Below are 12,716 nucleotides of genomic sequence, written 5' to 3' on the forward strand. Positions count from 1 at the left end.
CATGCCGATTCGCTACCAACTCATGTAGCTGCTACAAGTGCTAGCTACATGCACTGCGCGGGCCAAATTGAATTCATGAAAATTAATTACCACACTGTCCAGACAGAGTCTCTTACCTCTGTGACTATGAAGAAGGAAAATAATGATATAACTACTTACAAACAAGTGAATATAATCCGAACCTGAAGGCAAATTAACTCGACGAATAGCAGCAGACGATATGCACCGACGATAAACTTCATGTGGCTGGGATAGATTGTCACTCGTTCTGTTAGATGTAACTTTTATCTCATTAATTTGACAAAATTACGAAACTCGGGGAATTATTTATCTATATAAAAATATAGTAACATCTCGTGTTATTTTTAGATTACGATAAAACCTTTTTTGAAGGAAAACGTTGAGGTTAATTTAAAAAAATGCGCAGCTCATATATGTTATAGTAAACAAACCATCACAAACATGCCGTATTGCTTGCTCGCCTTGGCTGAGAGAGTAGATCTGATCTATGCACGTGTTGCACAGCTCTCAATCAGCAAGGAATACCAGTACATGTGTTTGAGATGGTTTGTTTGCAATGACAAACAAGCATGCATACAAGCTACGCATGTTCGGGATGATCTTTTTATATCTAATTTTAATTTACCTCGACGTTTTCCTTCAAAAAAGGTTTTATCGTAATTTAAAAAATAATACGAGATGTTACTATATTTTTATATAGATAAATAATTCCCCGAGTTTCGTAATTTTGTCAAATTAATGAGATAAAAATTACATCTAACAGAACGAGTGACAATTAATCTATCCCAGCCACATGAAGTTTATCGTCGGTGCATATCGTCTGCTACTATTCGTCGAGGTGATTTGCCTTCAGGTTCGTATTATATTCACTTGTTTGTAAGTACAGTTATATCATTATTTTCCTTCTTCATAGTCACAGAGGTAAGAGACTCTGTCTGGAAAGTGTGGCGAATCGGCATGTGATTGTGATCGTGTTGCAAGTTAAATTGTCCGACTCATCATCATCGGCGTAATTCCCCCCAATTTACCTCCAACTATGTCACTTTGTTGTTCATTTCATCATCATTCTCTTCATCTTCAAAATCATCAATTTGAAAATCCAAATCTAGATAAAATTCTGGGTTTTCTTTCATTTCGTGATCGAAGTATTCAGTGACAGTATGGAGAAAACGTACCCTCGCAACAGGTTTTGCATGCAAGTGGAGGTTCACGTGGGAGAGCCAATCACGTCTCTCGTACAGAAAGTGACGTCATCAAATTCGAGTCAATTCAGAGACCGATGCGAGGCATATTTCAGAGAGGCATTTTAGCGTTTTTTAATCGGCGATTTTCACCTTACGTATTATTTTCGTTATTTTTGAATGACCCACTGATAATCCCCACATCATTACCTTTCCATTGATATATAATAAGACCACATTCATAATCAATATATTTCTCCTTTAACATTGTGAAAATAAATACCAATTCAGTATTTGTAATGCCGATCAATTTGTTCTCTAATATTTCCTAACACTTTTTTGTATGATTGATGGTGGGCCCCAAGACCAAGTCTGCGCACCTAACAATTTGAGTTAAGATTTAACATGAATTTCTTCTTATTTCACAAAATCTTTTGGTTAATAATGTTCCTTATATGATTAAGAGTAAGTGTACCAAATTTCTCATTAAAAGATGAAAGAAAATATAGGATTTTCATCATTTTCTTGAAAAAACCTCGGGCAGTCATTTTCAGATTGAAAAAAAAATGGTACCCCATGTCTGCGCACTCATTCACTTTGCACACGATTCGGGGATTTTGATGACAAAAAGATGACATTTTGAGGCCGTCACATGAAATGCCCTAAATTCATTATTTTTTCAACATTTTGAGTCAGATTTTTTATGAATACCTGTCTATGTATTGCATGTGTAAAGTTCGTGCTCGTTGTGTATCTTCTTTTACTGACTTCAAGAAATTGGAAGGAGGAGAGGGGCAAACAAGTTTTATAGGTAAAACTTTACGCCCACAACAAGGTATGTTACAAGGTATGTTAGAATCTTGCAGATACGCGTGTGCGCAGACAAGGGGGACTGCGGCACCTGTGCAGACTTGGGGGAACTTGCCATACTAAAAACTGATGAAACTTCGCTTGAAAATTTGTGCAAATGACTTTCTAAAATTGTCGTCCGGACCACTCACATGTATTGCGAGGTTAATATTAGTTAGACCAAAAGCTTCAGTCTCTGTATTTTGGTTGTTCCGCTGAACTGCGTTCACGTACGTGCAGTCGCCGCTGGCTAACGTCAGCTTAATGGACGATGCCATACTGCCAGATTCATGCCAGATTTGGCCCGCACCCTCACCGGCTAACGCTCGAACGCCATTCATCCATACACTAATTCCTCTTGATTACCGTTGATAAAAACCTCATTCAAATCTTTTCCAGAATTCTTATGAATTAGCGATGGATGTTTTTCCGTTAATCAAATATCCTTTATTATACCAATATTTGTGTAATATTTATGACATTTTTATTTTAATCACAATTTCAGTCCAAACGCGGGTCAGTTTTTGTGAACCCACGTTGTTTGTGCATGCCCACGTATGGCCTTACGCATATTGAAAGGAATGATGTTGGGTCGAAAAACAGAATTGTTGTTATTGTTTGTTCCGTGTTTGTTGGGGATGAAACTATGATGGCGACCAGTCACGTTTGACTGTACCGCCAAATAGTTAAGATTAATTAATTAAAGGTCAAGGTGAGATAAGAGAAATGAGCAAGGGGCTTTGTGGTGGGGGGGGGGGGGAGGGAGAGAGAGAGAGAGAGGGGGGAGTTAAGAGGGCCGAGTGGGGATACAGTTTCATCATGCAGTACAGGGCGTCGATGAACACCTTAATTTTTTTTCTCCAAAATATGGAAAGTGACAGAATTATCAGAAAAAGGTTGATTGGTTCTGATTTTGAAAAAAAAAACAACAACAAACAAACAAACAGAATTTATCAAGATTGCTGTTATTCTTCATGGTTGTAGAATTTAATTTAGTTTCTCTGATAAGTATAATTCTTTCAAACAATTCAAATTTTGATTAATCGTATTTGATTTATTTCACTCTTTTCTTTTGCATCGTTTTCTTTTTTCTTCCAAAAAATCAGGGAGCTGAATAATATGAGAACTAGAACCTAAAGATATGGGGTAGCTATGACGTTGGAGAGGGCGCAGCCCCATGCACTTGCAGATCCAGATCGAAGCAAAAAAAAGTCAATGAAGACACCATGCCACCGACAGCTGCCTCGTCAAAGGGGGGCGGTCGATTATTTTGAACATTTTTTTTCATTTTGTCCTCAATAGGGGAGGGGGGGTCAATTAATTCTATATACACTTCTATTGTGTTTGTATATGGGGGGGTCTGCTACTGAGCATGTTTTTAAAAGGGCTTAATAAGTTAATAACAAAAATTGTATGATTTAACACAATAAATTGTATCATGGAGGTTAATACTAAATTAATACATAATTAATGATAATTCTTTTAATTGAAAATGAAAATAATAAAGGCACCCATAGATCTTAACATCTCATAAATACAGGCCTATTGGAAGTTGAACAGGCATAAAGTATAAATGTTTAGCTATAGCTGATGCTTTGATCCCGCAACCAAATAATGTTGGCATAAACTAGCTGTTATATCAGTGGCGCAACGAGCGAAAAAAATTGAGGGTTATACGATATGGCGTATCAGGCAAAATCTATAAAAGTATATAGTTGCAAGCAAGCGACATGAGCATAATTTTGATGTTTTTGTTACAAAAATCCAATTTAACAATTTCGCAAGATTCTCTTTCCTTTTCCTTTTTTTTTCTTGTTCGTGAATTGGGGGCATGCAAGACCCCCCCCCCCCCATACAGCACCACTCTTTGTTATGTCACTGTCTAAAATTGGATTTAAACTTTGAGAATTTGAATTTCTTATCTAAGTAATCCAAAGGGATAAGACAAAAATATATGCAGATTACTTATTTCAAAGTATTTTTACCTAACTCCCCAACTCTTCTCTAGCTGCACTGCACGTTGCCCAATGGCCTTCCACCAAAGGGCCAGGCCGACTTGCCCCGTGAGCAAATGACCGTGTTCGCGTAAGTTCACCCGAAGCCATGACTAAATTCTGACCATAAACATCACCTAACTAATCACTCTCTGACAATATTTCAAAGTATCTTTTATTACAGTCGATCCTTTGGGCCATTAAACGTTAATATTTCCAATGTTATCATGACAAACAATTTTAATGAGATAGTGGCATAGTAGAAAAAACAAATTTATAAGCATGAAATGGCACCAGATATATCATCAAACATACAGCGCAGCGTTCGGGACTGGTGAGTGGTACGGCTCGCTTGGAGTTTTCGCCCCGACAAATTCGGCGAAAAGGTTACCATTGCGCCGTGCGAATGTTCAATCTGCGGCTCTCAATCAGAGACTTGAATGTCTCTTTTTGCATTATCAAAATTGTATCATAGACTTTGTTTGATTTGTTTACAAGTAAGTTGCATATCCGTCGTGATAATTAGGAAAATCCATGATGTCTTCTTCTAATTCTGTAAAAATTACGTCTACAAAGATCCTGTGTCAGAAAATTGCCGGAAATCATAAAAACTTGCCTAAAATTTCTCTTTTTGAAAGTTCATCCATGGTCTGGAAAAAAATGTTATAACTTTTGTAGACGTATACCGTAAACAAATACATGTACATCCTCGATCACTGAAATGAAGTGTTTGCTAAGCTTTTTTAACTCAGACCGCGTTACCATGGCAACTTGGGGAAACCCTTATTTAAAAAAAAAAAAATTCTGGTTTTAAGGGTAATTTTAGAGACATAAAACTAACCATATTTTGAAGTATTGGGTTTAAATTTCACATAAAACTGAATTATCTATGTTTATACTTTCGTATATGAATATTCATATTTCTTATAGAATCTTAGTTTTTGATTGGTCAATGTTTCAGTCATGGATAATGACTGAGTGTAAAAAAATCTGAAAATGCACATTTTATCGGCAACCAACAAGCAAGATGGCGGAACACATTAAGTTGGCGCTATGCACGTACGTGCGTTGGCTCACTCACCAATACATAGACTGCAGAGCTTGGAGGCCGGTACGTACAGACACTCATTCAATTAACAAGGTTATGATATAACCTTGTTCTCAGTTACATCTCTATGTGTGGCAAAATAAGGCTGACAATGTTTGGATTATTTTCTCTTTTTCTTTTGGACAAATGCTTGATTTTTTTACACTGTCAGTTTCCATTACAGCTTTTCATTATATAACTTGGCTCTTAAGTAAATTTGATTCTTTAAATTATTTTTTCTTTATTAAAAATAGAGCTTGAAAAATGAAAATTTTCTTGCCATATTACTTCCACCAATAGAGGGCGTACACAAATATATGCCCAAAATTCAAGTTTTCGGGCGCTCTGGTCAAAGCAAAAATTATTCTAAGTTACTAATGAAAATTGAATTGCAAATGTATGGAAATTAATAATTTTGGTCACAAAAGTGATATTTTAATGATTTTTTATTGTGTGTGCTCAATACAGCATTGGCATACCATAGTCCTTCCTGTAGATTCTCCACAGGCAGGATGGTAGCAGTGAACAAGTGCGTACAGACAACGTATCAGCAGTAACGTTAGATCTAACATTCGACGGAAACCCGATTTTCCAATCGTTTTTTTGTACATAAAATGTCACATTATGAAAAAGAAATCACATCCATATTTACGAAAAAATGTTTAAAATTCAGAAATATCGTACCTTAGACCGCAGTTACCGCTAATTCCTTTCAAATGATGATCGAAACATCGTCATCTTCGATCCTTTCGTTGGTCAACTCAAGTTGCCATCTTGGATGACGTCATCCTTACAGACGTATTTACCAGTCGCTATATATCTCGATTTGTGCCGCTGCATTGCGCTTGTAGATGTGCGTGCGCTCACATTGATTGGCCAGGATATCGAAAATTTAATCGGAAAGCCTTGATAAAAGCACAACTCGTTGAACGTAAAGGACAACAACACACGGCTGCCATTTTTTCCTCTCCTGCAGAAAATTTAAAAAATAAGGAATAACTCATCGGTAACGTACATATTTTTGATATTTTCTTATAACTTACATAGTAAACTTACATAGTATCAAAAGAAAGATTAGAGTCTAACAAAAATAGTGGGCCTTCGTTCAAGATAATATAATGTCATTTAGAATCTAAAAGAAATTAAAATCTGGACAAAACCCGTCCTCCGAATTGCCGACCAGATTACACATGCAGGCTCGCACTAACACACTACCGTCGGTGAATGGGGATTATAGTAAAATGTCAGAAATTGTTGAATAAATCCCGTCTAAGTATTAGTATACTAACCTCGCACCATGAACCGCATTCGGCAGTGGATTTCTAACTAGTGGATCGCGCGTGCTGAGGATCCCACTTCTGGGGAGCGTTTCATCAACATTTTTGTCCGACAAGTTGTCAGATCTGACATCTTTCTCCGACTCTGATTGGCTGTGAGGCACTGTTACTGTGGTAACTGTTGGTAAAATGGGACTTGTCGGATAAAACGTCCGACAAGTCCGTTCATGAAACACTCCCCTGGTGTTCACAACACACGACTTCTATGGCTTGATTTTTCTGTGCGCGGCGGCATGTAATGAACCCTTGGGTGGTCCGGACACTAAGTTAGACCAAGCAAGGCAAAAGCTTCAGTTTCTCACTCTTGTGTCCGGATAGTAGTAATGTTTATGAGTGCAATGGACAGAATACTTCATGACGTGAAAGAGGAAATCATCCATTCAACGAGGCATAGCTGAGTTTAACTAACCTCGCATGCTTGTGTGAGTGAGCTGAGTTGAATGGATCATCATCATTATTTCATCTTTCACCGAATGAAGTATTCTGTCCTTCCACGAATGAAGAAACATTCATTTGACATTAGATCTATTTGGTTTATATGACACCTTAAAAACAGATTTTTTTTTTCATATGAAATTAATGAATTCCGATTGAGTTTGGTCTGTTGATTGTTATGACGTCATTACAACATGCGCACTGCTGGTGCCTGCAGCTGCAGTCTCGGTGCGCGCGTGTAATGGACGAAATCATATGGATCCACAATTGCACGATGAATGGATCCGAAATCGCACAGTTGATGACGTCATTGCAAATTGGGCTGAATGAACAATATCAAACAACCAATCAAATGCCAAGGATCTATCTAGGTGTCATATAAACAGGAATAACCGTCGTTTCTGGGGATTTATTTAATAATTTCTGACATTGGTGAGTGGAGCCAACGCAGTTCAGCGGAACAACCAATTGGTTGTTCCGCTGAACTGTGTTGGCTCCACTAACCAGTAGATCTAGATCTACATTACAGGGCTCCACACTAACCCATTTTTTCTACTGGTCCAACCTATTCATGTCGGACCAGTAGATACCCAGTTTTTGTCTCACCTGCATAGCAGAGTGAGACTATAGGCGCTGCTTTTCCGCAGCGACGGCGGCGTCAACACCAAATCTTAACCTGAGGTTAAGTTTTTGAAATGTCATCATAACTTAGAAAATATATGGACCTAGTTCATGAAACTTGGCCATAAGGTTAATCAAGTATTACTGAACATCCTGCCTGAGTTTCATGTCACATGACCAAGGTCAAAGGTCATTTAGGGTCAATGAACTTAGACCATGTTGGGGGAATCAACATCAAAATCTTAACCTAAGGTTAAGTTTTTGAAATGTCATCATAACTTAGAAAATATATGGACCTAGTTCATGAAACTTATACATAAGGTTAATCAAGTATCACTGAACATCCTGCATGAGTTTCACGTCACATGACCAAGGTCAAAGGTCATTTAGGGTCAATGAACTTTGGCCGAATTGGGGGTATCTGTTGAATTACCATCATAACTTTGAAAGTTTATGGATCTGATTCATGAAACTTGGACATAATAGTAATCAAGTATTACTGAACATCCTGTGCAAGTTTCAGGTCACATGATCAAGGTCAAAGGTCATTTAGGGTCAATGAACTTTGGCCAAATTGGGGTATTTGTTGAATTACAGCCATAAATTTGAAAGTGTGTTGGTCTAGTTCATAAAACGTGGAAATAAGAGTAACCAAGTATCACTGAACATCTTGTGCGAGTTATAGTAGTTTTCAAAATCAGCACTGCTGCTATATTGAATCGCGTGATGCAGGTGAGACGGCCAGAGGCATTCCACTTGTTCAAATTTTTACTGGTCCAAACCTAAAATCTACTGGTCCCCCAAAATTAAGAAAACATTAAAAAAAGGCGCAAGTTTATTTTTCTAGCCTTTCGTTCCCCCCCCCCCAAATAAAATGAAGGAATGAAGGACAAAAAGAAAGCAAGACAGAAACGAAGAAAGAAAGAAAGAAAGAAAAGAATAAAAGAAAGGAAGGAAGGAAGAAAAAAAGAAAAGGTAAAGAAAGGATAGATGTGAAGGAAGGAAAAAAAGAAAGAACTAAAGGAAAGGAAGGAAGGAATAAAGAAGGAACAAAAATAAAGAAAGAAAGAAAGAAAGAAAGAAAGAAAGAAAAGAAAAAAAGAAATGAAGGAAAGAAATGAAGCAAGCAATACAGAAAGAAAGAACAAATCCAGTAAGTAGTAAAGGAAAGAAAGAAGAAGCAATAAAAAAGAAAGGGTAAAAGGAGAGATGGAAAGAAGGACAAAATAAAGAAAGAGAGGAAGGAAGGATTGAAAGAAGGAAGAATGGAAATTAAGGAAGAAATAAAGGAATGGTAAAATGATAGATAGAAGGAAAGAAATAATGGAAGGGAAGGAAAGAAGCAAGCAATATAAAAAAAAGAAAAGAGAAAAGAATAGATGAAAGGAAGAAAAAAAGAAAGACTGAGAGACAAAGAAAGGAAGGAATGAAAGAATAAAGGAGAGAAAGGAAGCAAGCAGTCAAAAAAAAGAAAGGAAAGGTAAAAGGATAGATTTAACAAAGGGAAAAAGGAAAGAACAAGACATATATAAGAAAGGAAGGAATGAATGTAAGAAAAAGAGAAAGGGTTGGAAGAAGGAAGAAATAAAAAACAACAAGAAAGGGTAAATAAATGATGGATGGAAGGAAGAAAGAAACAAAGAAAGTAACAAAGAATGAAGGAAAGAAAAGGGTAAAAAGAAGGAAAGAAAGGAATGAGAGAAGAGATGAATATAGGATGGATGGACTCAAGAATTAAAGAAAGAAAAATATCAAAAAGAAAGAAAGGAAGGAAGGAAGGAAGAAAGAAAGAAAGAAAGAAAGGAAGAAAGAAAGAAAGAAAGAAAGAAAGAAAGAAAGAAAGAAAGAAAGAGAAAAAAAAATAGAGAAAAATATTTTTAAAAGGAAAGAAAGAACAATTTAAAGAAAAAAGGGAAATTAAAAAAGAAAAAAAGTAACAAAAAAATTGAAAGAAAAGAGGGAAGAAACAAAGAAAGATGGAATAGAAAGAAGGAAAGAAAGATAGGAAGAAAACAGAGGAAGAAAGCTAAAACTATCATCAAATAATTTATCAGTTTCTTTTTGGCTCAATTAAAATAACTACGAAAGAAAGTCAGAAACCAAGTGTATCAACACACACATAAATGCATATGTGGGGCTATTATGTATTCAGAAGATATCACCCGAAACCCGATCTGTTTGAACCAAAACAGAAGTGAAAATTTCTCCTTTTACTGCTTACAAATGACAGAGTTACTCCAATTTTTAGGAAATATGGACTTATAAGAGCCTTTCATGAGTATGAACCGTGAATTTTTACAGTTCTGTGAGAGATTTCTGCCAGAGTTTAGCCAAGCTTCGTTCGCGCAGCCAGTAGAGAATTTACCACGTGGGTTGTGTGGCTGGCTACATGTACACTGTATGCTACTCTAGTGTGTGTATTCTGTGTGTGAATGACAGAATTTAACGGGGGGGAAATAGTTTGCAATGAATTTGACCATTTCTGGAAAAGTTATTGGCCCAACAGTGGATTTTATTAGTGGTCATGTCGGACCCTTAAATCTTGCTATTTTTGGAAAAATTACTGGCCCGAAAATGATATTTTTTACTGGTCATGTCGGAACAGTAAATCTTCCTATTTCTGAAAATCTACTGGCCCGACAGCGATTTTTACCGGTCTGGGACCGTCGGACCGCCGCTAGTGTCGAGCCCTGTGACAGTAAAATGTCAGAAATTGTTAATTAAATCCCCAGAAACGACGGTCATTCCTGTCTATCCGGACACTAAGTTCAGTCTCTGTAGATCTAAGCCTAGAGTTCATTTGTTCGGCTGAATTGCGTTGGCTCCACTCACCAATAAATGTCAGAAATTGTTAAATAAATTTTATAAATCCCCAGAAACGACGGTTATTCCTGTCTATCTGGACACACAACAACTCGTTATAGATCTACAGATTTGTTTCATAATTCAATAATATCGGTCCAACTCAGCACTTTCGCTCGCCGGATCGTAGATCGAGATCATGTGGGCAGTCGCTGGCCTTCCTGTTGCACCTCCCCCCTTTCTTTGGTCACTAGGTCTACCGGGTACTATTATAAATTTAGTGGTGGTCTATTTTGAGCCTGAGTCATATCAATTATTTTGAAAACCGGTGTTCGACAGCTTTAATTTGATTGAACATTGATGCATCAAAATTTAACGGCGGGAAAATCAAAATCAATTTTTTTTTTTTGCTCCGTCTGTCGCGTCGATGCACGCACTGCGACGGCTAGACAGGAATAACCGTAGTTTCTGGGGATTTATTCAACAATTTCTGACATTTTACTAAAATCCCCATTCTCTAACAGTAGTGTGTTAGTGCAAGCCTGCATGTGTAATCAGGATGACGTCATCCAAGATGGCAACTTACGTTGACCAACGAAAGGATCGAAGATGGTGATGTTTCGATCATCATTTGAAAGGAATTAGCAGTTAAACTGCGGTGTAAGGTACGATATTTCTGAATTTTAAACATTTTTTCGTAAATATGGATGTGATTTCTTTTTCATAATGTGACATTTTATGTACAAAAAAACGATTGGAAAATCGGGTTTCCGCCGAATGTTAGATCTAACGTTACTGCTAATACGTTGTCTGTACGTACGGGCCTCCAAGCTCTTCAGTCTATGTATTGGTGAGTGAGCCAACGCAGTTCAGCGGAACAACCAAAATACAGAGACTGCAGCTTTTGATCTATGCGACGGTATGCCCTGGGAGGGTAGGCGTTGCATAAGCAGACGAGAGAGCAAAGTTCATTTGTATTTTGCATGATCACAAAACACAAAAAATGGACCAATGCAGAATTCTTCCCAAAATATCTTTAACAATGATATTTGCAGACGACAACATATAAGTTTAAAATGAAACAATATTAAAGACATGAATCACGCAGATTCGATCCGAATGATTTTTGGTCAACTAGCATTGGCAGTCCAGACTCGCACAAATTACAGCCCTGTCCGCAGCCCCGTACACTCACTCTCCCGAAACGACAGACGTGCTTGCCGGTAAACAACTGCTGTACCAGCGGAGAGCACTGTAACTTGCCTAAGATGTAGTTGGATCCAAAATAAGCTCCAAATTGATGGGAATAAATATCATACGTAATTTTCTCTGGATGGTCATTTGAATCATGGTATTCAATGCATTATAACGATTGTGGAATATGAGTTATGATGACGTTCGAGAATTAATCTTGATATGATTGATAATCCATTTTATAATTTTTGGCAAAAGAGCATGCGATCAAAATAAATACGAATATCTCTGATCGAGCTCTGAATTTATATAAATTATTATTTGATGTTAAATAGTGATGATTTAATAGGATTTTATGGCCATACTAAAAATATTGACAATGTCAGCAAAGTATGTTATGTTCACTTGGAAGTATTAAAACTGTCATTTTAATTTTTATTCCATCTCTGGACATACGTCTTCTGAGTTCCGAGAAAAGAAGCACAATGCGCATGCGCCTTCGATGATGTATCACATATATATTCCATTCATGAATTCAGAGCCCAAAGTTGGGCACAAACGAGCTTCAAATTGATGGAAATTATATCAAACGTAATTCTCTGCTTTGTCATGTAAAATGTTAATATATAGTGTGTATCAAAAAAAAAGTTTACACATAGAAAAAATCCTGTAAAATTATACATTTGTAATATCCTGAAGATTTGTCCACATTTTAACAGTGGTACAGATCCATTTAAGCAAATCATGATATTACTGTCGAAAAATATATCTGTTTGAGTGAGCACCACTTTTGAAAAGTTAGTGAAAAATGATTTGCGCAGAACTTTGAAATAGTTATGCGAATAAAAGTAGACCTTAATCATGAAGAACACGTGGGGTTCAGCTAGTAAAATTGATTTGAATTTATCTTTTACCTTTTTAAACTTGTTTCCTTGCCCAAAACACTTCAAAGAGTGCATTGCACCCCACCCCACTCCCGCACACACTGAGGCCATCGTGACAATATTTGCTTTTTGTCTCGCCCACCGGAGGTGAAGGCGAGACTTAGGGATCCAAATGTCGTCCGTCCGTCACAAACCTAATGACACATAACTCCACAACCCTAAGTCGATTTCCAACCAAACTTGGATGGTAGATGGACTTGGGGGACCTGCATGTTATGCTGCAGTCAGAGGTCACATGGTAAGGTCAAAGG

Source organism: Lytechinus pictus, chromosome 3, assembly GCF_037042905.1.
Source record: "Lytechinus pictus isolate F3 Inbred chromosome 3, Lp3.0, whole genome shotgun sequence".
NCBI lineage: Eukaryota > Metazoa > Echinodermata > Echinoidea > Temnopleuroida > Toxopneustidae > Lytechinus > Lytechinus pictus.